The sequence below is a fragment of the Bufo bufo genome, chromosome 7 (genome assembly GCF_905171765.1).
Source record: "Bufo bufo chromosome 7, aBufBuf1.1, whole genome shotgun sequence".
Classification (NCBI taxonomy): domain Eukaryota; kingdom Metazoa; phylum Chordata; class Amphibia; order Anura; family Bufonidae; genus Bufo; species Bufo bufo.
Genome location: NC_053395.1, coordinates 226,815,653 through 226,838,171, shown reverse-complemented (window position 1 = coordinate 226,838,171; position 22,519 = coordinate 226,815,653). Strand labels below are relative to the sequence as shown.

At 44.9% G+C, this 22,519-nt stretch overlaps 1 long non-coding RNA gene across 1 annotated transcript in view; it reads right to left on the bottom strand.

Annotated features, from left to right (window-relative positions):
* Nucleotides 1-22,519, bottom strand: part of LOC121008199 — a 42,178-nt gene that overhangs the window by 4,390 nt on the left and 15,269 nt on the right. Inside the window, exon 2 of the long non-coding RNA XR_005780528.1 lies at nucleotides 2,455-2,457. This is a non-coding gene — a long non-coding RNA (uncharacterized LOC121008199). The remainder of the gene's footprint in view (nucleotides 1-2,454; nucleotides 2,458-22,519) is intronic.

The window sequence follows — 22,519 nt, the reverse complement described above, 5'->3', positions numbered from 1 at the left end:
CACTCCCTGAATTTTATGGGGTTAATTATGGCGCATAACAGGTAGTATTTAGTGTTAGGACCCGTCTAACAGAGATCGCCTTGACGTTCGGCAGACGGGCTTAGATTGTTTTGTACAAAATGCATTGTCCAAGCATCTCGCTTTTATAAATAAGCGTAGTATTAGCACCATAATTTTTGTAAGCATTGTTGTACTTTGTCTGATTTGCATAATGCTGCTGCATTGTCTCTTTTTTTCCCTACAGATATATGCAGTCACCTCTAGAGGGAGCTCAAGAGATTACTAAACGCAGATATATACACCCACCACTAGAGGGAGCTCAAGAGATTACTACATACAGATATATAGAGTCACCACTAGGGGGAGCTCAGGGGATTACTGCATACAGATATATACAGTCACCTCTAGAGGGAGCTTAGGAGATTATTGCATACAGATATAAACAGCCACCACTAGAGGGAGCTCAGGAGATTACTGCATACATATATATACATTCACCACTAGAGGGAGCTCAAGAACTAACTGCATACTGATATATACAGCCACCACTAGAGGGAGCTCAGGAGATTACTGCATACAGAGTAGAACACTGAGCAGGGGCAACTGAGCATAGTGCTTTCCAGCTCTCGCACCCATCTACAGAAACCCACGTTTCTTACATTGCAGTAATGCTGCAGGTTGGTGGCCCCAACTCACATCCTCCACTGAAATGAAGGCTGGGGCCAACCTGAGCTGCCCCCGTTCTCCCCCAGCTGCATCCTATAAAGTATAGTAAGCCACCGTCAGAGTTTTGCAAAGTCAAGAACTTTCTTCCCTCCACATGAGACGTGGGGGTCGCTCGGCAGGTAACGCGCCATTCTTATACAGTTATGGGAAATGTATAACATTAACGTTCTGCAAATGATCCTTTCCCGCCAGGGCCGTCCGCTGATCATGCAGATATCCTGACACCCTCCATTTGTCATACACCTTCCATCTTAAAGGAGCCTCGCAGCGGTGGCGGTGGCGCTTAGTACTTTACAGGTGAGCGCCATATTTATTCTCTCTGCCCAAGGCGACGTCAGATGAAGTGATTCGCCTGAGATTACGGAGGCAGCAGGATTTCCTTCCCGGCTGCAGGCACAGTGACATTTTCCCAGAAGTAAAAACTCTGATCCTTCCTGCGCCGCGCAGATTTGGACCTTAATATTCTTTATGAAAATTTCAACGATTGAAATGAGAGAAATAAGACATAAAGTCATTTTATCCGAGCTGACATTTCCTCTTCATTTTCATTTCATTTTCTGCTCTTCAGAAGACACTTAGAGGTTTCGCTCCTGATCCCTCTGCAAAAAAGCTGCAATTCTCAGGTCCGATGCGCACGGTCTCGTCACCGGCTGATAGGGGCTTATGTATTCTTCACAGATATCTGCATCCGCATGGAGGTCTGAGCCGGGGACATCGCACACAGGTGTCAAGGACAAGAAGGTTATCCTTTGCTGAACCTTAGCTAATTGCAAGAGTAGCAATTCCATAACAGTATGCATTATGTGAATGGGTCTGTTTAGCTGCAGCGGCAGGTTCTACTAATGGCATATGAACTCGCATTCCTTCTCTCTGTCCTACTTCTCTGCCTGGGTGTCAGTCTTCACTGTAACTATGGCATTCTATTCATCAGCTGGTGTTGTAATGCAGTCTATGGCAGCCCCTTCTGTAGTGCCTGAGCACTGGCTGTGTTTGCCATTTGGTGACTGAGCCTGGCTAATAGGACAAGGGGTGCAGGCATAAATAGATGGGTTTGAGCCCTGCTCCGCACCCGCCCGCCTGCTCCTGTCCTTGGCTGACTATTCAACCTCTTCCCAGTTCATGAGCTAAAGAGATGCTTAAAAACAAAAGGAAAATGGAATCTCTCCAGAGATACATGTGTCGCAGATAATTGATTGGAAAGCTGGGGGCAGAGCGGGCCTCTCATCTCCCCGAGAGCAGAGACCTTTTTATTACATCTCATATACAAGGTTAACCCCTTCACAGAGCGGAGGGGTAAGTACTTCACAGAGGAATCTGCTACTGTAAAAATATCTCTGATCTATCGATCTATCTGTCTGATACTATTTATCTAACAGGAGCTACTTCTTTACTTCCTATGCAGATAGATATGAGATAGATCGATAAATATTTGATGGATGGATATAGATGGATGATAGATAGTAAGCCCTTGCGGACAGGGTCCTCTCTTCTTCTGTACCACTTTGTAACTCATCTTGTTCATGCCTATTGTACTTGTTTGTTTGTTTTTAATTATGTATGTGCACCCCTTATCGTATGTACAGTGCCATGGAGTAAATGGTGCTTTAATAATAATTAATACAAATAGATAGATAGATAGATAGATAGATAGATTCTAAATCAGGGGTGCACAACCTGCGGCCCGGGGGCCACATGCGGCCCTTGATACCATTCTGTGCAGCCCCCAACCATCTGGTAACAGACAGGGACGTCATGTTTTTGGCCCGGTTAAGATGCGGGTGCGTTGCGGGAAAATGCGTAATTTTTCCGCGGAGTGCAAAACATTGTAATGCGTTTTGCCGCGCGTGAGAAAAATCTGCATGTTTGGTACCCAGACCAGAACCCGGACTTCTTCACAGAAGTTCGGGTTTGGGTTAGGTGTTGTGTAGATTTTATTATTTTCCCTTATAACATGGTTATACGGGAAAATAATAGCATTCTTAATACAGAATACATAGTACAATAGTGCTGGAGGGGTTAAAAAATAAATAAAAAATAATTTAACTCACCTTAATCCACTTGCTCGCGCAGCCCGGCTTCTCTTCTGTCTTTATCTTTGCTGTGCACAGGAATAGGACACTGCGCTCATCACATGGTCCGTCACATGATCTTTTACCATGGTGATGGATCATGTGAAGGACCATGTGATGAGCGCAGTGACGTCACCACAGGTCCTTTTTCTGTGCACAGCTAAGATGAAGACAGAAGAGATGCCGGCTGCGCGATCAAGTGGATTAAGGTGAGTTAAATTATTTTTTTTTTTTTTTAAACCCCTCCAGCACTATTGTACTATGATTCTGTATTCAGAATGCTATTATTTTCCCTTATAACCATGTTATAAGGTAAAATAATAATGATCGGGTCCCCATCCCGATCGTCTCCTAGCAACCGTGTGCGTGAAAATCACACCACATCCGCACTTGCTTGCGGATGCTTGCGATTTCCACACAGCCCCATTCACTTCTATGGGGCCTGCGTTGCGTCGAAAACGCACAAAGAGGAACATGCTGCGATTTTCACGCAACGCACAAGTGATGCGTGAAAATAACCGCTCATGTGCACAGCCCCATAGAAATGAATGGGTCCGGATTTAGTGCGGGTGCAATGCGTTCACCTCACGCATCGCACCCGCGCGGAAATCTCGCCCGTGTGAAAGGGGCCTTAGTCTGACAATGTGGCCCCCAGCCAGAAAACGTTGTGCATACCTGTTCTAGATAGATAGAGAAGAGTCCATTGAAAATAAGCTGATCAAAAAAGGTGCCCTGCCCAATCCCTTCCTCCACTGGGATCTGCTGTGATCAACTGATATTAGTTAGGAAACCTGGCAATAAGGGCTCATGCACACAACTGTTGGCTGTTTTGTGCTCCGCAAATTGCGCATCCGTAAAACACGGATACCAGCCATGCGCGTTCTGCATTTTGCAGAATAGAACGTCCGTCCCCTAATAGAACACTCCTATCCTTCTCCGTAATAGAATATGTTCTATATTTTGAAGAACGACCATGCGGACATACTAAAACGGAATGCACACGAATAGCGTTGAGCGAACCCAAACTGTAAAGTTCGGGTCCGTATTGAACTTTACGATTTTTGGTACCCGAAGCCTAACTTTGCCAGAAAAGTTTGGGATCGGTGTTCGGGCATTTAATAAAGCTTGTTGAAAGGCTGCAGCCAATCAACAAGCTTTTAAGTTGTGTGCCCTTAGAAGCCATCAAAGCCATGCCTACTTATGGCAGGGCTGTGATTGGCTGGTACATCATGTGACCCAGCCTCTATATAAGCTGGATCACGTGTAGCACCGCCCATCAGCTATGAGTAGTGCAGGGACAGGAAGCAGGCAGCTGAAGTTAGGGAGAGTGTTAGGGCTTGTTCACACGACCGTTCCGTTTTTTGGTGGTCCGCAAATCGCGGATCCGCAAAGAATGGAAGCCGCCCATGTGCCTTCCGCAATTTGCGGAACGGAACAGGAGGCCCATTAAAGAAATGCCTGTTCTTGTCCGCAAAATGGACAAGAATAGGACAGGACTCATAATTTCTTCGGGGGCCACGGAACGGACAACGGATGCGGACAGCACACAGAGTGCTGTCCACATCTTATGAGGACCCATTGAAATGAATGGTTCCGTATATGGACCGTTTGCGGAACGCAAAATACGTTCGTGTGAACGAGCCCTTAGTGCGATTTTTTGCGGGGGCAATACACTCTATTTGCACCCATGACACAGAAAGATAATCATAAATCTGTCTGGTAATTCTGTTGGTGCCTACAGAGATTTTTTTTCTGGGTGCAATGCAACATTGTACTTTGTAGCCCTGACACAGAAATATAATAATGTATTCGTCTGTTAGTTCGGTGGGTGAAATATTCCCATTTATTGCGTGAGGTACACCTGCACTGCATACAAGACAGGGAAATTAATACAGGGAGTGCAGAATTATTAGGCAAGTTGTATTTTTGAGGATTAATTTTATTATTGAACAACAACCATGTTCTCAATGAACCCAAAAAACTCATTAATATCAAAGCTGAATATTTTTGGAAGTAGTTTTTAGTTTGTTTTTAGTTTTAGCTATTTTAGGGGGATATCTGTGTGTGCAGGTGACTATTACTGTGCATAATTATTAGGCAACTTAACAAAAAACAAATATATACCCATTTCAATTATTTATTTTTACCAGTGAAACCAATATAACATCTCAACATTCACAAATATACATTTCTGACATTCAAAAACAAAACAAAAACAAATCAGTGACCAATATAGCCACCTTTCTTTGCAAGGACACTCAAAAGCCTGCCATCCATGGATTCTGTCAGTGTTTTGATCTGTTCACCATCAACGTTGCGTGCAGCAGCAACCACAGCCTCCCAGACACTGTTCAGAGAGGTGTACTGTTTTCCCTCCTTGTAAATCTCACATTTGATGATGGACCACAGGTTCTCAATGGGGTTCAGATCAGGTGAACAAGGAGGCCATGTCATTAGATTTTCTTCTTTTATACCCTTTCTTGCCAGCCACGCTGTGGAGTACTTGGACGCGTGTGATGGAGCATTGTTCTGCATAAACATCATGTTTTTCTTGAAGGATGCAGACTTCTTCCTGTACCACTGCTTGAAGAAGGTGTCTTCCAGAAACTGGCAGTAGGACTGGGAGTTGAGCTTGACTCCATCCTCAACCTGAAAAGGCCCCACAAGCTCATCTTTGATGATACCAGCCCAAACCAGTACTCCACCTCCACCTTGCTGGCGTCTGAGTCGGACTGGAGCTCTCTGCCCTTTACCAATCCAGCCACGGGCCCATCCATCTGGCCCATCAAGACTCACTCTCATTTCATCAGTCCATAAAACCTTAGAAAAATCAGTCTTGAGATATTTCTTGGCCCAGTCTTGACGTTTCAGCTTGTGTGTCTTGTTCAGTGGTGGTCGTCTTTCAGCCTTTCTTACCTTGGCCATGTCTCTGAGTATTGCACACCTTGTGCTTTTGGGCACTCCAGTGATGTTGCAGCTCTGAAATATGGCCAAACTGGTGGCAAGTGGCATCTTGGCAGCTGCACGCTTGACTTTTCTCAGTTCATGGGCAGTTATTTTGCGCCTTGGTTTTTCCACACGCTTCTTGCGACCCTGTTGACTATTTTGAATGAAATGCTTGATTGTTCGATGATCACGCTTCAGAAGCTTTGCAATTTTAAGAGTGCTGCATCCCTCTGCAAGATATCTCACTATTTTTGACTTTTCTGAGCCTGTCAAGTCCTTCTTTTGACCCATTTTGCCAAAGGAAAGGAAGTTGCCTAATAATTATGCACACCTGATATAGGGTGTTGATGTCATTAGACCACACCCCTTCTCATTACAGAGATGCACATCACCTAATATGCTTAATTGGTAGTAGGCTTTCGAGCCTATACAGCTTGGAGTAAGACAACATGCATAAAGAGGATGATGTGGTCAAAATACTCATTTGCCTAATAATTCTGCACGCAGTGTAAAGTTAGGCTACTTTCACACTAGCGTTCGGAGCGGGTCCGTCTGATGTTTCATCAGATGGATCCGCTCCTATAATGCAGACGTTTGCATCCGTTCAGAACGGATCCGTCTGCATTATAACTTAGAAAAATTTCTAAGTCTGAAAGTAGCCTGAGCGGATCCGTTCAGACTTTACATTGAAAGTCAATGGGGGCGGATCCGTTTGAAGATTGAGCCATATAGTGTCATCTTCAAGCGGATCCGTCCCCATTGACTTACATTGTAAGTCTGGACGGATCCGCTCGCCTCCGCACGGCCAGGCGGACACCCGAACGCTGCAAGCAGCGTTCAGGTGTCCGCTCACTGAGCGGAGCGGAGGCTGAACGCTGGCAGGCGGATGCATTCTCAGTGGATCCGCCTCCACTGAGAATGCATTAGGGCCGGACGGCTGCGTTCGGGACCGCTTGTGAGAGCCTTCAAACGGAGCTCACGGGCGGACACCTGAACGCAGGTGTGAAAGTAGCCTTAATCTGTCTGTTAGTTCAGTGGGTGACCTCAAAGAATGAGGAGAGCGTCAAATAAGGGACGAGGCCCCGGTCGTGGTGCTGCTGGTGGAGCTCCTGTTGCAGGGAGAGGACGTGGTCGATCTGTGCCAGCTACACGCAGCGGTATTTGGTCGGGCCTAATGCGGCTCTACGAATGGTGAGGCCTTAACAAGTACAGGCGATAGTAGATTGGGTTGCTGACGGTGCCTCCAGTTCCTTCACATTGTCTCCCACCCAGTCTCCTGCTGAAAGACCACAGTTGGCACCTGCAGCCGATGTCCATCAGTCTTTCACCTCACCCCCTTGCACATCAGCCAAGCAGTCTGAGCCCCAAGTCATGCAGCAGTCTCTTCTGCTTTGATGACTCTGTTAGCAGGGTTTCCCAGGGCCATCCACCTAGACCTGCCCCAGAAGTGGAAGAGATTGAGTGCACCGATGCCCAACCACTTATCTTTCAAGATGAGTACATGGGAGGCAGTGGCGGATTATAATTGGGGTGTTTGGGTCGGCAGCCCCGGGCCCGGCATTGCTGGGGGGCCCAACACCGACCCAAACGAGCGCATAGTTCTCTGCCCCACCGCCTATCACCGCCATAGGCTTCAAGCCTAGTAGGCCTGAGGCCTATGTGGTGGTAGAAGACCGGTGCGGCGTGCGTGGTGACGTCATCGTGCGGGGTGCGTGATGACATCATAGCGCGCCTATATAGGGGCGCACGCAGTGCTTTGACGTACGCATGCCTGCCTCACCATTCTGGACACAGGTAAGTATTAGCCTTTTTTTTTTTTTTGTGTGCCAACTTTGGGAGGCAGAGGAGGACATATTACTACAGGGACAGTGGGGGCAAATGTTTCCATTGGGGCAAATTACTTAATGGGGGGCAGTGTGGGGGCACATTACTTAATTAAGGGCAGTGTGGGGGCAAATGACTTAATTGGGGGCAGTGTGGGGGCAAATTACTTAATGAAGGGCAGTGTAGGAGCAAATTACTTAATTGGGGGCAGTGTGGGGGCAAATTGCTTAATGAAGGGCAGTGTAGGGGCAAATTACTTAATGAAGGGCAGTGTAGGGGCAAATTACTTAATTGGGGGCAGTGTGGGGGCAAATTACTTAACGAAGGGCAGTGTGGGGGCAAATTACTTAACGAAGGGCAGTGTGGGGGCAAATTGCTTAATGAAGGGCAGTGTAGGGGCAAATAACTTAATGAAGGGCAGTATGGGGGAAAATTACTTAATGAAGAGCAGTGTAGGGGCAAATTACTTAATGAAGGGCAGTGTAGGGGCAAATTACTTAATGAAGGGCAGTGTAGGGGCAAATTACTTAATGAAGGGCAGTGTAGGGGCAAATTACTTAATGAAGGGCAGTGTAGGGGCAAATTACTTAATGAAGGGCAGTGTAGGGGCAAATTACTTAATGAAGGGCAGTATGGGGGCAAATTACTTAATGAAGGGCAGTGTCAGGACAAATTACTTAATGAGGGGCAGTGTGGGGGGTTATTACCTGATGGGGGGCAAATTACTTTGTAGGGGCAAACTACTACATGGGGAACAGTGTGGGGAGAATTACTACATGGGAGGCAGTGTGGAAGAAATTACTGTAAGGAGCAGTGTGAGGGAAATTACTATATGCTGGTAGTGTGGGGGCGTTGCTATTAGGGCACATTATTTTTGGGGACACTATACAGGCATTATTACCTGGAGCACAATATAGGGTGTTACTACTACTGGGGGCACTCTAGGGTACATTATAATTGCTGTAGACACTATGGGGACTTTTTGTGTAATGTATCAAACTGGTGTAAAGTAGAACTGGGTTAGTTGCCCATAGCAACAGACTCCACCTTTCATTTTTGACAGGTCCTTTGAAAAATGAAAGGTGGAATCTGATTGGTTGCTATGGGCACCTAAGCCAGTTCTACTTTACACTAGTTTGATAAATGACCCCAATTATGAGAAATCTAACGTGTCTGTGTAACAAACTCTGTAGAGACGAGATGCGGCTGAAAGAATGCCATGGCGGTCTGGGTCTAAAGGAGGAGAAGAGGAAAGAGAAGGTCTACATGACAGGAGATGTCCCTGGATGTCACAGGTATGTGGTGCTGTATTCCTATATATGTAGAGCTGGCTCACTACTGTGATCTGCGTCTCATCTTCTCCTTCAAGTCTTTTTTTATCATAATTATATGTATTTTAAATTTGGCAACTAAAATTTGAATTTGTCACCTGCAGTCCTATGTAACAGCTCAGATAACAGTGATAACTTTCTGTGTGCAGATAATGTAGTAGATGTTCCATGCAGTCCTATGTAACACCTCACATAACACAATAGTTCACTGTGTTATGTGGGGTGTTACATAGGACTGCAGATAACATCTATGACATCTTTACACAGAGAGTTAGGAGATGGTGGGGGTGCGACTCCTGGCACCTCGGCCAATCAGCGGTTTGAGGAGACGGCGATGTCCCAGTGAGCGCCGCAGCCTCTTTGCTCCTTACCAAGCACAGCTCGGTCCATTTGATAGCACTGTGCTTGTTACTGCAGCTCATCCCCAATCCCTCAGATGGAACTGAGCTGCACCTCGGCCACGTGAAAGATGAATGTGATGTCATATGGCCTAGGAAGAGACTGTGCCGCTCAGGAAGCACCGCAGCCTCTTCATACAGAAAAAAAATAAAGAAATAAAAATTGGTAGTGGTGGGGGGGGGGGGGGGGGGCCTAGTTGGGTAGACAGCCCCGGGCCTATCATGCACTTAATCCGCCCCTGATGGGAGGACCATCGCAGCACGTCTCGGATGATGACGAAACACAGGTGCCAACTGCTGGGGCTGCAGACCGACAAGGAAGGCAGGGGTGAAGACTGGGTGGAAGATGATGTGGAGGACGATGAGGTCCTCGACCCCACATGGAATCAAGGTCATGCGAGTGACCGATGTAGTTCGGAGGAAGAGGCGATGGTCGCACAGAACCACCAGCACAGCAGAAGAGGGAGCAGGGTGCAAAAGCGGAGCCTCCTACTGCCCACCGCAGCAAGGGACCGAGGACACCAAAGCCAGCTCCAAGGAGTACCCTGGCGTGGCAGTTCTTCAGACAATGTGCTGACGACAAGACACGAGTGGTTTGCACGCTGTGCAATCAGAGCCTGAAGCGAGGCATAAACGTTCTCAACCTGAGCACAACCTGCATGACCAGGCATCTGAGTGCAAAGCACGAGCTGCAGTGGAGTAGACACCTCAAAAACCAAGAAAGGTCTCTGGCTCCTCCTGCTTCATCTTCTGCTGCAGTCTCGGCCTCTTCATCCACCTCTGGAGTGACAGTGCCACCCGGCACCCCGCAAACAGAGGATCTGCCAGTAACACCAACACCTGGGTCACCAAGCATCTCCACAATGTCCCACGGAAGCGTTCAGCTCTCCATCTCCCAAACGCTGGAGAGGAAGAGGAAGCACCCCCCTACCCACCCGTGATCCCTAGCCCTGAATGCCAGCATTTCTAAATTACTGGCCTTTGAAATGCTGTCATTCCGTCACCGGGGGGCACAGTGGAAGCACAAGGCGAAGGCAGAGGAGGAGGAAGAGGTCGCCAACGCAGCTGGGGCACCGCCAGCACCTCAGAAGGCAGGGTTAGCCTGGCCAAAATGTGAAAAAGCTTTGTCAGCACGCCACTGTATACTATAGGGTTCTATACTGTATACTCTGGGGTGCTGTATTCTATAGGGTGCTTTACTACATACTTTGGGGTGCTGTATACTATAGGGTGCTATACTGCATACTGTGGGGTGCTGTATACTATAGGGTGCTATACTGTATACTCTGGGGTGCTGTATTCTATAGGGTGCTATACTGCATACTTTGGGGTGCTGTATACTATAGGGTGCTATACTGCATACTGTGGGGTGCTGTATACTATAGGGTGCTATACTGCATACTGTAGGGTGCTGTATACAATAGGGTGCTATACTGCATACTGTAGGGTGCTGTATACTATAGGGTGCTATACTGCATACTGTAGGGTGCTGTATACTATAGGGTGCTATACTGCATACTGTGAAGTGCTGTATACTATAGGGTGCTATACGGCATACTGTGGGGTGCTGTATACTATAGGGTGCTTTACTACATACTTTGGGGTGCTGTATACTATAGGGTGCTATACTGCATACTGTGGGGTGCTGTATACTATAGGGTGCTATACTGTATACTCTGGGGTGCTGTATTCTATAGGGTGCTATACTGCATACTTTGGGGTGCTGTATACTATAGGGTGCTATACTGCATACTGTGGGGTGCTGTATACTATAGGGTGCTATACTGCATACTGTAGGGTGCTGTATACTATAGGGTGCTATACTGCATACTGTAGGGTGCTGTATACTATAGGGTGCTATACTGCATACTATAGGGTGCTATACTGCATACTGTAGGGTGCTGTATACTATAGGGTGCTATACTGCATACTGTGAAGTGCTGTATACTATAGGGTGCTTTACTACATACTTTGGGGTGCTGTATACTATAGGGTGCTATACTGCATACTGTGGGGTGCTGTATACTATAGGGTGCTATACTGTATACTCTGGGGTGCTGTATTCTATAGGGTGCTATACTGCATACTTTGGGGTGCTGTATACTATAGGGTGCTATACTGCATACTGTGGGGTGCTGTATACTATAGGGTGCTATACTGCATACTGTAGGGTGCTGTATACTATAGGGTGCTATACTGCATACTGTAGGGTGCTGTATACTATAGGGTGCTATACTGCATACTGTAGGGTGCTGTATACTATAGGGTGCTATACTGCATACTGTAGGGTGCTGTATACTATAGGGTGCTATACTGCATACTGTGAAGTGCTGTATACTATAGGGTGCTATACTGCATACTGTGGGTTCTGTATACTAAAGGGTGCTATACTGCATACTGTAGGGTGCTGTATACTATAGGGTGCTATACTGCATACTGTAGGGTGCTGTATACTATAGGGTGCTATACTGCATACTGTGAAGTGCTGTATACTATAGGGTGCTATACTGCATACTGTGGGGTGCTGTATACTAAAGGGTGCTATACTGCATAATTTGGGGTGCTGTATACTATAGGGTGCTATACTGCATACTGTGGGTTCTGTATACTAAAGGGTGCTATACTGCATACTGTAGGGTGCTGTATACTATAGGGTGCTATACTGCATACTGTAGGGTGCTGTATACTATAGGGTGCTATACTGCATACTGTGAAGTGCTGTATACTATAGGGTGCTATACTGCATACTGTGGGGTGCTGTATACTAAAGGGTGCTATACTGCATAATTTGGGGTGCTGTATACTATAGGGTGCTATACTGCATACTGTGGGGTGCTGGAGTGCACTGCAACGCTAGGGTGAGCCCCGGTCTCCTTCCTGCAGAGCGGTGCCCACTTCCAGCCTGAGCCCAGCTGCCCAGAGCACTGATCCTGAGCCGCTGGAGTCTTCAGGAATGTGAGTATTTACAGTATTTCATTGTACTCTACGAGGTGTGTGGATTTTTTTTTTTGTGTGTGTTGTGGTGGAGGGCGTGATTGCATTCCAGGGTGTGGGAAGGCGGAATCCAGGGGGCCCAAGTAAATTCTTGCCCAGGGTCCAATCAATATTAAATACGGCCCTGCATCCACCGCCTCCTCAACCTCTTACTCCACTTTGACCTCCTCCTCCTAGTTCAAGATTATTATTTTTCCCTATCCACATTTGTTTGCAGAGCAACTGTCCTGCTCTTACCCCTATTTTGCTTCCTTTTGCAGCCCTCTAGCCCTTTCTATGACTTTTTTTTTTAGCCATTTTAGTGCCCCAAAGTTCGGGTCCCCATTGACTTCAATGGGGTTCAGGGTCAAGTTCGGGTCCCGAACCCAAACTTTGCGGCGAAGTTCGGCCGAACCCGAACTTCCAGGTGTTTGCTCAACCCTACACACGGAGTAAATTATATTTTTTATATGGCCCCATTGAATTGAATGGATTCGCATACAGGCTGCAAAAACACGATACAGGAACGGAAAAAAAAAAACCTTCAGGAGCGGGCTGAGCATGCATGTGTACACTGGGGGGTTGAGAGGAAGAACCGTATACAGAACCGTTCACTTCCATGTGTGTTTCTGTATGTCCGTATGTCTGTTCCGCAATTTATTGAAAATTTGAGTCTGCTGCTTCGCTGAATAAAAAAAATAAATAGCTTTGTGATGAATTATTTGCCACGAAGCGCATTTTTTTGTAAGTAGCGGGTGCAACGACAGGGAGCTGCAATAGCGCCGCCCCCGTCATTGTACCCCTCAGATGCCGCGTTCATACATGATCTCAGTATCTGAGTATTGAGTATATAATTAACAATAATTCAAACTTACAAAATCCAACTTACCGCCTCCATTTGCTCGCGACGGGCCATCTTGCTTGAAGATCTTGGCCGAAATCCCGTGCGGCGCGAGATTACGTCATCACGCCAGCCGACATGATGATGTAATCTTGCTCCGCACGGGATTTCGGCCAAGACCTTCAAGCAAGAAGGAGGCTGGCGGCCCGTCGCAAGCAAATGGAGGCGGTAATTTTGAGTTTTCGTGTTTTTTACACTATTTCACTTTAAATCGATTCACTGACACGAAGCACGAGGAAATTCGGCTTCTAGGCGAATCGAATTTATACTGAAATTCCGATCGAATTCCACTTCATGGGATTCGATTCGCTCATCTCTAAACATGACCTATTATATGGACAAGGATAGGACTGTTCTATTAGGGGCCAGCTGTTCCGTTCTGCAAAATACAGAATGCACACGGACATCATCGTGTTTTTTGGCGAATCCGTTTTTATACATACGAGGGTGTGCCTGAGCACTAAGGTTGTTCTTTGGCACGTCAACTATTGCTAGAAGCTGTCATGGCATGTTGGGAGTTGTAGTATTGCAGTAACACAAGGCATCCATAGTGCAGTATAATAGATAACAAGTGACAGTAAAGTCACCTGCTTATTACCAGGCTAGAAGGCAGCTACATTGTATCCTTTCCCTTGCAGCTGTTACATCCTCTTCCTCTCACACTTTATTCGTACCCCTATTATCACATATTTTTCCTATTTGTCGGCTGTTCTTTAAGAAGTGAGACGCCCAGAATCGTGCGTCAGAGAAGAAGTGAGCAGAGGTACCCTTACCTGTCACCCGCGAGAAGGGCCTTTTATGAGCCCTCGCTGACAAACGCCGTGATTTTATTATCATTTAAAGTAGCAATTAGTTAAAAGTTAATCAGAAGAAAGGAGCTGTCAGGGCGTTCATCAGAGCGGCTCTCATTATGTGCCGGCGCTCGCTCTGTTTTACTTAGAAGATTAGGAAGCTGAATATATTAACTGTGTCCCGATGCCAGCAAAGGATTCGGCGGGCCCTGCCGATACTTCAAAGTGACGCCTGAGGTGGCCAGACTGGCAGCGGCGCTGGATGACATGGGGCTCTGTTAACCCTTTACCACTTATTTGGTAAAGCAAGAGCTTAGGAAGTATACTATTAGTTTTCATATTAACAGATGTAGCAGAGCTGAGTTTGTCAGTTGGTGCAATCCAATGTTTTTGATGTACTTTAAATAAACAGTATTGATTATTTTCTTATAGCAAACCAGAGATACAGTCTGCATCGAGCTCCAGTCTCAGATCTGCATGATTCAGAGCTGAAATCTACTAGTGCTTTCTGCTTATTCAGTGTTTGCACAGTGCTTGAAAGGGCAAACATCATTCTGAGAAGTGCCATCTTTACACTGGGGTCTGTACAGTCATGTGATGTAGGAAAACTGCCCCTCCCCCCGCATTAGAGCTAAGCTGTTATTAGGGTGCTGTCACCAACCTTGCAGAATGTTCCAGCTATTAAAATGGTACGTGCAGTAAGCAATAACTCAGTGCGGGATAATGTATGTATGTACAAAGTGAGTGCACCAGAAGAATAGTGAGTGCAGCTGTGGAGTATAATACAGGATGTAACTCAGGATCAGTACAGGATAAGTAATGTATGTACACAGTGACTGCACCAGCAGAATAGTGAGTGCAGCTCTGGAGTATAATACAGGATGTAACTCAGGATCAGTACAGGATAAGTAATGTATGTACACAGTGACTGCACCAGCAGAATAGTGAGTGCAGCTCTGGAGTATAATACAGGATGTAACTAAGGATCAGTACAGGATAAGTAATGTATGTACACAGTGACTCCACCAGCAGAATAGTGAGTGCAGCTCTGGAGTATAATACAGGATGTAACTCAGGATCAGTACAGGATAAGTAATGTATGTACACAGTGACTGCACCAGCAGAATAGTGAGTGCAGCTCTGGAGTATAATACACAATGTAACTCAGGATCAGTACAGGATAAGTGATGTATGTACACAGTGACTCCACCAGCAGAATAGTGAGTGCAGCTCTGGAGTATAATACAGGATGTAACTCAGGATCAGTACAGGATAAGTAATGTATGTACACAGTGACTTCACCAGCAGAATAGTGAGTGCAGCTCTGGAGTATAATACAGGATGTAACTCAGGATCAGCACAGGATAAGTAATGTATGTACACAGTGACTTCACCAGCAGAATAGTGAGTGCAGCTCTGGAGTATAATACAGGATGTAACTCAGGATCAGTACAGGATAAGTAATGTATGTATACAGTGACTGCACCAGCAGAATAGTGAGTGCAGCTCTGGAGTATAATACAGGATGTAACTCAGGATCAGTACAGGATAAGTAATGTATGTACACAGTGACTGCACCAGCAGAATAGTGAGTGCAGCTCTGGAGTATAATACACAATGTAACTCAGGATCAGTACAGGATAAGTGATGTATGTACACAGTGACTCCACCAGCAGAATAGTGAGTGCAGCTCTGGAGAATAATACAGGATGTAACTCAGGATCAGTAGAGGATAAGTAATGTATGTACACAGTGACTGCACCAGCAGAATAGTGAGTGCAGCTCTGGAGTATAATACAGGATGTAACTCAGGATCAGCACAGGATAAGTAATGTATGTACACAGTGACTGCACCAGCAGAATAGTGAGTGCAGCTCTGGAGTATAATACAGGATGTAACTCAGGATCAGTACAGGATAAGTAATGTAATGTATGTGCACAGTGACTCCACCAGCAGAATAGTGAGTGCAGCTATGGAGTATAATACAGGATGTAACTCAGGATCAGTACAGGATAAGTAATGTATGTACACAGTGACTCCACCAGCAGAATAGTGAGTGCAGCTCTGGAGTATAATACAGGATGTAACTCAGGATCAGTACAGGATAAGTAATGTATGTACACAGTGACTGCACCAGCAGAATAGTGAGTGCAGCTGTGGAGTATAATACAGGATGTAACTTAGGATCAGTACAGGATAAGTAATGTAATGTATGTACACAGTGACTGCACCAGCAGAATAGTGAGTGCAGCTGTGGAGTATAATACAGGATGTAACTCAGGATCAGTACAGGATAAGTAATGTATGCACACAGTGACTGCACCAGCAGAATAATGAGTGCAGCTCTGGCGTATAATACAGGGTATAACTCAGGATCAGTACAGGATAAGTAATGTATGTACACAGTGACTGCACTAGCAGAATAGTGAGTGCAGCTCTGGAGTATAATACAGGATGTAACTCAGGATCAGTACAGGATAAGTAATGTATGTACAGTGACTGCACCAGCAGAATAGTGAGTGCAGCTCTGTAGTATAATACAGGATGGAACTCAGGATCAGTACAGGATAAATAATGTATGTACACAGTGACTGCACCAGCAGAATAGTGAGTGCAGCTCTGAAGTATAATACAGGATGTAACTCAGGATCAGTACAGGATAAGTAATGTAATGTATGTACACAGTGACTGCATAAGCAGAATAGTGAGTGCAGCTCTGGAGTATAATAAGGGATGTAATGCAGGATCAGTACAGGATAAGTAATGTAATGTATGTACACAGTGACTGCACCAGCGGAATAGTGAATGCAGCTCTGGAGTATAATACAGGATGTAACTCAGGATCAGTACAGGATAAGTAATGTAATGTATGTACACAGTGACTGCACTAGCAGAATAGTGAGTTCAGCTCTGGAGTATAATACAGGATGTAACTGAGGATCAGTACAGGATAAGTAATGTATGTACACAGTGACTGCACCAGCAGAATAGTGAGTGCAGCTCTGGAGTAAAACACAGGATGTAACTCAGGATCAGTACAGGATAAGTAATGTATGTACACAGTGACTTCACCAGCAGAATAGTGAGTGCAGCTCTGGAGTATAATACAGGATGTAACTCAGGATCAGTACAGGATAAGTAATGTATGTACACAGTGACTGCACCAGCAGAATAGTGAGTGCAGCTCTGGAGTATAATACAGGATGTAACTCAGGATCAGTACAGGATAAGTAATGTATGTACACAGTGACTGCATCAGCAGAATAGTGAGTGCAGCTCTGGAGTATAATACAGGATGTAACTCAGGATCAGTACAGGATAAGTAATGTAATGTATGTACACAGTGACTGCACCAGCAGAATAGTGAGTGCAGCTCTGGAGTATAATACAGGATGTAACTCAGGATCAGTACAGGATAAGTAATGTAATGAATGTACACAGTGACTGCACCAGCAGAATAGTGAGTGCAGCTCTGGAGTATAATACAGGATGTAACTCAGGATCAGTACAGGATAAGTAATGTATGTACACAGTGACTGCACCAACAGAATAGTGAGTGCAGCTCTGGAGTATAATACAGGATGTAACTCAGGATCAGTACAGGATAAGTAATGTATGTACACAGTGACTGCACCAGCAGAATAGTGAGTGCAGCTCTGGAGTATAATACGGGATGTAACTCAGGATCAGTACAGGATAAGTAATGTATGTACACAGTGACTGCATCAGCAGAATAGTGAGTGCAGCTCTGGAGTATAATACAGGATGTAACTCAGGATCAGTACAGGATAAGTAATGTAATGTATGTACACAGTGACTGCACCAGCAGAATAGTGAGTGCAGCTCTGGAGTATAATACAGGATGTAACTCAGGATCAGTACAGGATAAGTAATGTAATGAATGTACACAGTGACTGCACCAGCAGAATAGTGAGTGCAGCTCTGGAGTATAATACAGGATGTAACTCAGGATCAGTACAGGATAAGTAATGTATGTACACAGTGACTGCACCAGCAGAATAGTGAGTGCAGCTCTGGAGTATAATACAGGATGTAACTCAGGATCAGTACAGGATAAGTAATGTATGTACACAGTGACTGCATCAGCAGAATAGTGAGTGCAGCTCTGGAGTATAATACAGGATGTAACTCAGGATCAGTACAGGATAAGTAATGTAATGTATGTACACAGTGACTGCACCAGCAGAATAGTGAGTGCAGCTCTGGAGTATAATACAGGATGTAACTCAGGATCAGTACAGGATAAGTAATGTAATGAATGTACACAGTGACTGCACCAGCAGAATAGTGAGTGCAGCTCTGGAGTATAATACAGGATGTAACTCAGGATCAGTACAGGATAAGTAATGTATGTACACAGTGACTGCACCAGCAGAATAGTGAGTGCAGCTCTGGAGTATAATACAGGATGTAACTCAGGATCAGTACAGGATAAGTAATGTATGTACACAGTGACTGCACCAGCAGAATAGTGAGTGCAGCTCTGGAGTATAATACAGGATGTAACTCAGGATCAGTACAGGATAAGTAATGTATGTACACAGTGACTGCATCAGCAGAATAGTGAGTGCAGCTCTGGAGTATAATACAGGATGTAACTCAGGATCAGTACAGGATAAGTAATGTAATGTATGTACACAGTGACTGCACCAGCAGAATAGTGAGTGCAGCTCTGGAGTATAATACAGGATGTAACTCAGGATCAGTACAGGATAAGTAATGTAATGAATGTACACAGTGACTGCACCAGCAGAATAGTGAGTGCAGCTCTGGAGTATAATACAGGATGTAACTCAGGATCAGTACAGGATAAGTAATGTATGTACACAGTGACTGCACCAGCAGAATAGTGAGTGCAGCTCTGGAGTATAATACAGGATGTAACTCAGGATCAGTACAGGATAAGTAATGTATGTACACAGTGACTGCACCAGCAGAATAGTGAGTGCAGCTCTGGAGTATAACACAGGATGTAACTCAGGATCAGTACAGGATGATGTAATGTTAGTGCACAGTAACTCACTATTTGTATAGATTATTCAGATATAAAATGTTGATAAGTGATGATTGTGTAGCAGAAGACACATTGTATGTCACTTACACAACCATTTCTCACTCTTCTCCATCCTCGGTTTTGTCTCTGCAGCTCTTTCCCCCTCTCCTCTCAGATACTGACCAGCTGCTCTTTCTCTGGTTTATCCAAGGAGGAAATCAAATTTTCATGGCAGAAGACAAGACATCTGGGATGTGAGGCCCATCATATGTGGTCATGCTTTGTATTTTCAGTATAATTAGGTTTCCTGACAAAATTAAGATTTGCTAATGAATCAAGTGACCCTCTTATTGTCCAGTGCTCCCTGTGGGGAAATTTATTAAAGATTGCTTTTCATATTCTAGTCTGAAACCATACTTTGTAAAGTTCACCAACTTTATAAAGAGCCGCACAGTTCTTGATACATTTTGTGCGTTTCCGGTCTGTCCTAAAGATAGAAAATGAAAGTTTGCACAAAATATTCTGTCTTTATTGCACTTGTTGGAGACGAGCGAACCACCCCCTCCCCCTCCAGTGATCACACCCTCTTTTCCTACTTTGGAAGAGTTCATCTTCTACAATTATGGGGCTTATAAATAATTTGTGTTGAGCAAATCAAAGTCTACGAAGTGGAATTCGATTCGTATTTCAGGGAACGTTCGATTCGCAGTGAAGCCAAATTTCCTAGTGCTTCGTGGTAGCAAATCGATTTTCCCTGAATGGCGGTAAAAAAATACCCCCAAAAAATCATACTTACCTCATCCGTTTGAGTGTCCACCGCCATCTTGATTGAAGATCTCGCATGAAATTCCGTGCGCAATGGCATATGACGTAACCACGCCATCCGACATGATGACATCACGTGCTGTGCGAGATTTCTCGCTACATCTTCAATCAAGATGGCGGCAGCCGGCTTCTTGCGATCAAATGGATGAGGTAAGTACGATTTTATTATTTATGTTACACTGTAATATTGCTGTTAGATGCCGCGATCAGATATGAACGCGGCATCTAAGGGGAACAATGAAGGGGGGGGGCGCATTAATTGCTGCTCTCTTTCATTACACCCATTACTTACAAAGAAATGCAAAGTCATTTGTCGCAAAGCAAATTTTTGAAACATAAGGCAAAGCAGCTGAATAGAATTTTTGAATACTTCCCTCTTTTCTAATTATGATTTACGACTGTGCAACTGTGCAAATTCATAATTCATAAATATGGACATTTTTGCAGATGTTATTCTGAAAGATATTTTCTATCTGAATTAAAAAGTATAACAATAATTCTCTATTCTCCTGCAATCAGGCAGTTAGATGAATGATGTCATTAGTAGCTGTGTATATAGGTCCAGCATCCACTGGACAGTATCCTCTCTCAGTCAGCGACTCATTTTAAAGGCTATGTTTCCCTTTACAGTTTCATTATGCTTTCAGTTTATCTGCAATGAAAAATATTGACATTTTTCTTATATAGTTTTTATTAAAAATCTCCTACCACTTTACATAAGGCCTCATGCCCACGACCGTGGTGTGTTTTGCGGTCCACAAATCGCGGATCCACAAAACAGGGATGGCGTCCGTGCGCGGTCCGCAATTTGCGGAACGGCGCGGACAGCCTTTAATATAAATGCCTATTCTTGTCTGCAAAGCGCGGACAAGAATAGGACATGTTATATTTTTTTTAGCGGGGCCACGGAACGGAGCAACGGATGCGGACAGCACACGGAGTGCTGTCCACATCTTTTGCGGCCCCATTGAAGTGAATGGGTCCGCATCCGAGCCGCCAAAACGGCAGCTCGGATGCGGACCAAAACAACGGCCGTGTGCATGAGGCCTAAAGAAAATAATCCTCGGCACTCCTTGAGATTTGCTTGAAGTGTTGTGCTTATTTTTATTTGGTTTTCATATGCAAAGCAACTTTCACGTTTATATGTGACGTTTCGGTCCCACTTGGACCTTTTTTAAACACTACGTGACAAAATACAAAAATGACATATAAATATAAGAACATTACAAGAGATCATGATGATAATAATAATCTAAGTATACAGTATCTGTCTGTGATTAAACTGTCATAAAGCAAATTTACAGAGTACAGTCCAAGAGCGTATAGGATACAGTTATTTAGAATCCTAGTAATGGGGGCCGGAAGTGTTACCTCCAAACTGGAAGTGAAGAGGAGAAGATACCTTAATAATTGAAAAAGGGTCTATAAGAGGGATAAGGGATGGGCAGAAGGTAAAACAATGCTAGGGTAAATCAGGCAGACTTGTTGTGTCCCCAAACAGTGTCCCTGGTAAAAACCTGGGTGAAAATAATTAATTGTTTGGTATCAGCAAGATGGCGGCGCTTTTCAGCGTGGAACTCACGCCAGTAGGTAAAGTGTGACAGGAAATAAGATGGCGATGTGTTCCACGCTGGAACACATCGCTAAAATAGAGAAGACAGCTGGTGATGGCTCTAGTGGGGGGTTCCCCCATGGTCCGGAGTGGAGCGAGGGTAAGGGAGAGCCCTGTGGAACATATGTTATGAAAAGGAGGGGTGTGTTCCATCCTGGAACACCTCCGGCCTGCTGATATAAGAGAGAGCCGATACGTTCCACTGTGGAACGCATCGGAGCTAGAGAGGGAACTAGATGGAAAGCATGGCTGTGTGAAGCCAACATACCTGAGGCACACATAGAATTCTACCTCGATCTTCTCAACCTGGCTCTCAGAGACAATTACTTCATGTTTGAAGATACATTTTTCTTGCAGAAACAAGGGACCGCAATGGGCTCACATGTAGCGCCACCTTACGCCAACGCATACATTCTATTGACCAGTGTGAATTGAGATCTGAAAACTGTCGTAATGTAAAAGATTGTTACGGTCCGTCGGTTTATGGTAGAGGTCCGTGGTTAATGTACCGTCAGTATTCTTGAGGACCAAAGTGTCCGGAAAACTGATTGACTTTTGGTCATGGTGTATTGTAAATTGAAGTTCGGGATATATGGTATTGATGAATTGATGAAATGTATTCAGAGTCTCCAGAGGTCCGTCCCAAATGCAGAATATGTCATCTATATATCTTTTCAAAATTTTTACTGATTGTGTAAAAAGTGGATTGTGGTAAATATGTTCAATCCCTACTCATATGACACGAGTAGGGATTGAACATATTTACCACAATCCACTTTTTACACAATCAGTCAAAATTTGGAAAAGATATATAGATGACATATTCTGCATTTGGGACGGACCTCTGGAGACTCTGAATACATTTCATCAATTCATCAATACCATATATCCCGAACTTCAATTTACAATACACCATGACCAAAAGTCAATCGGGGCGCCTCACTTCCTGGGTTTCATGGGTTAGGTCATGTGACCTCGCTGACCAATCCTAGCCCTCATGCGCATATATAAGTGGCTCAGCCCCTTCCCAGATGCCGCAGTGTCAAGGTCCTTGTGTCCTGCTAAGGCTCCTGATAACCAATTGTGTTCCTGACTCGTATTTGTGTTA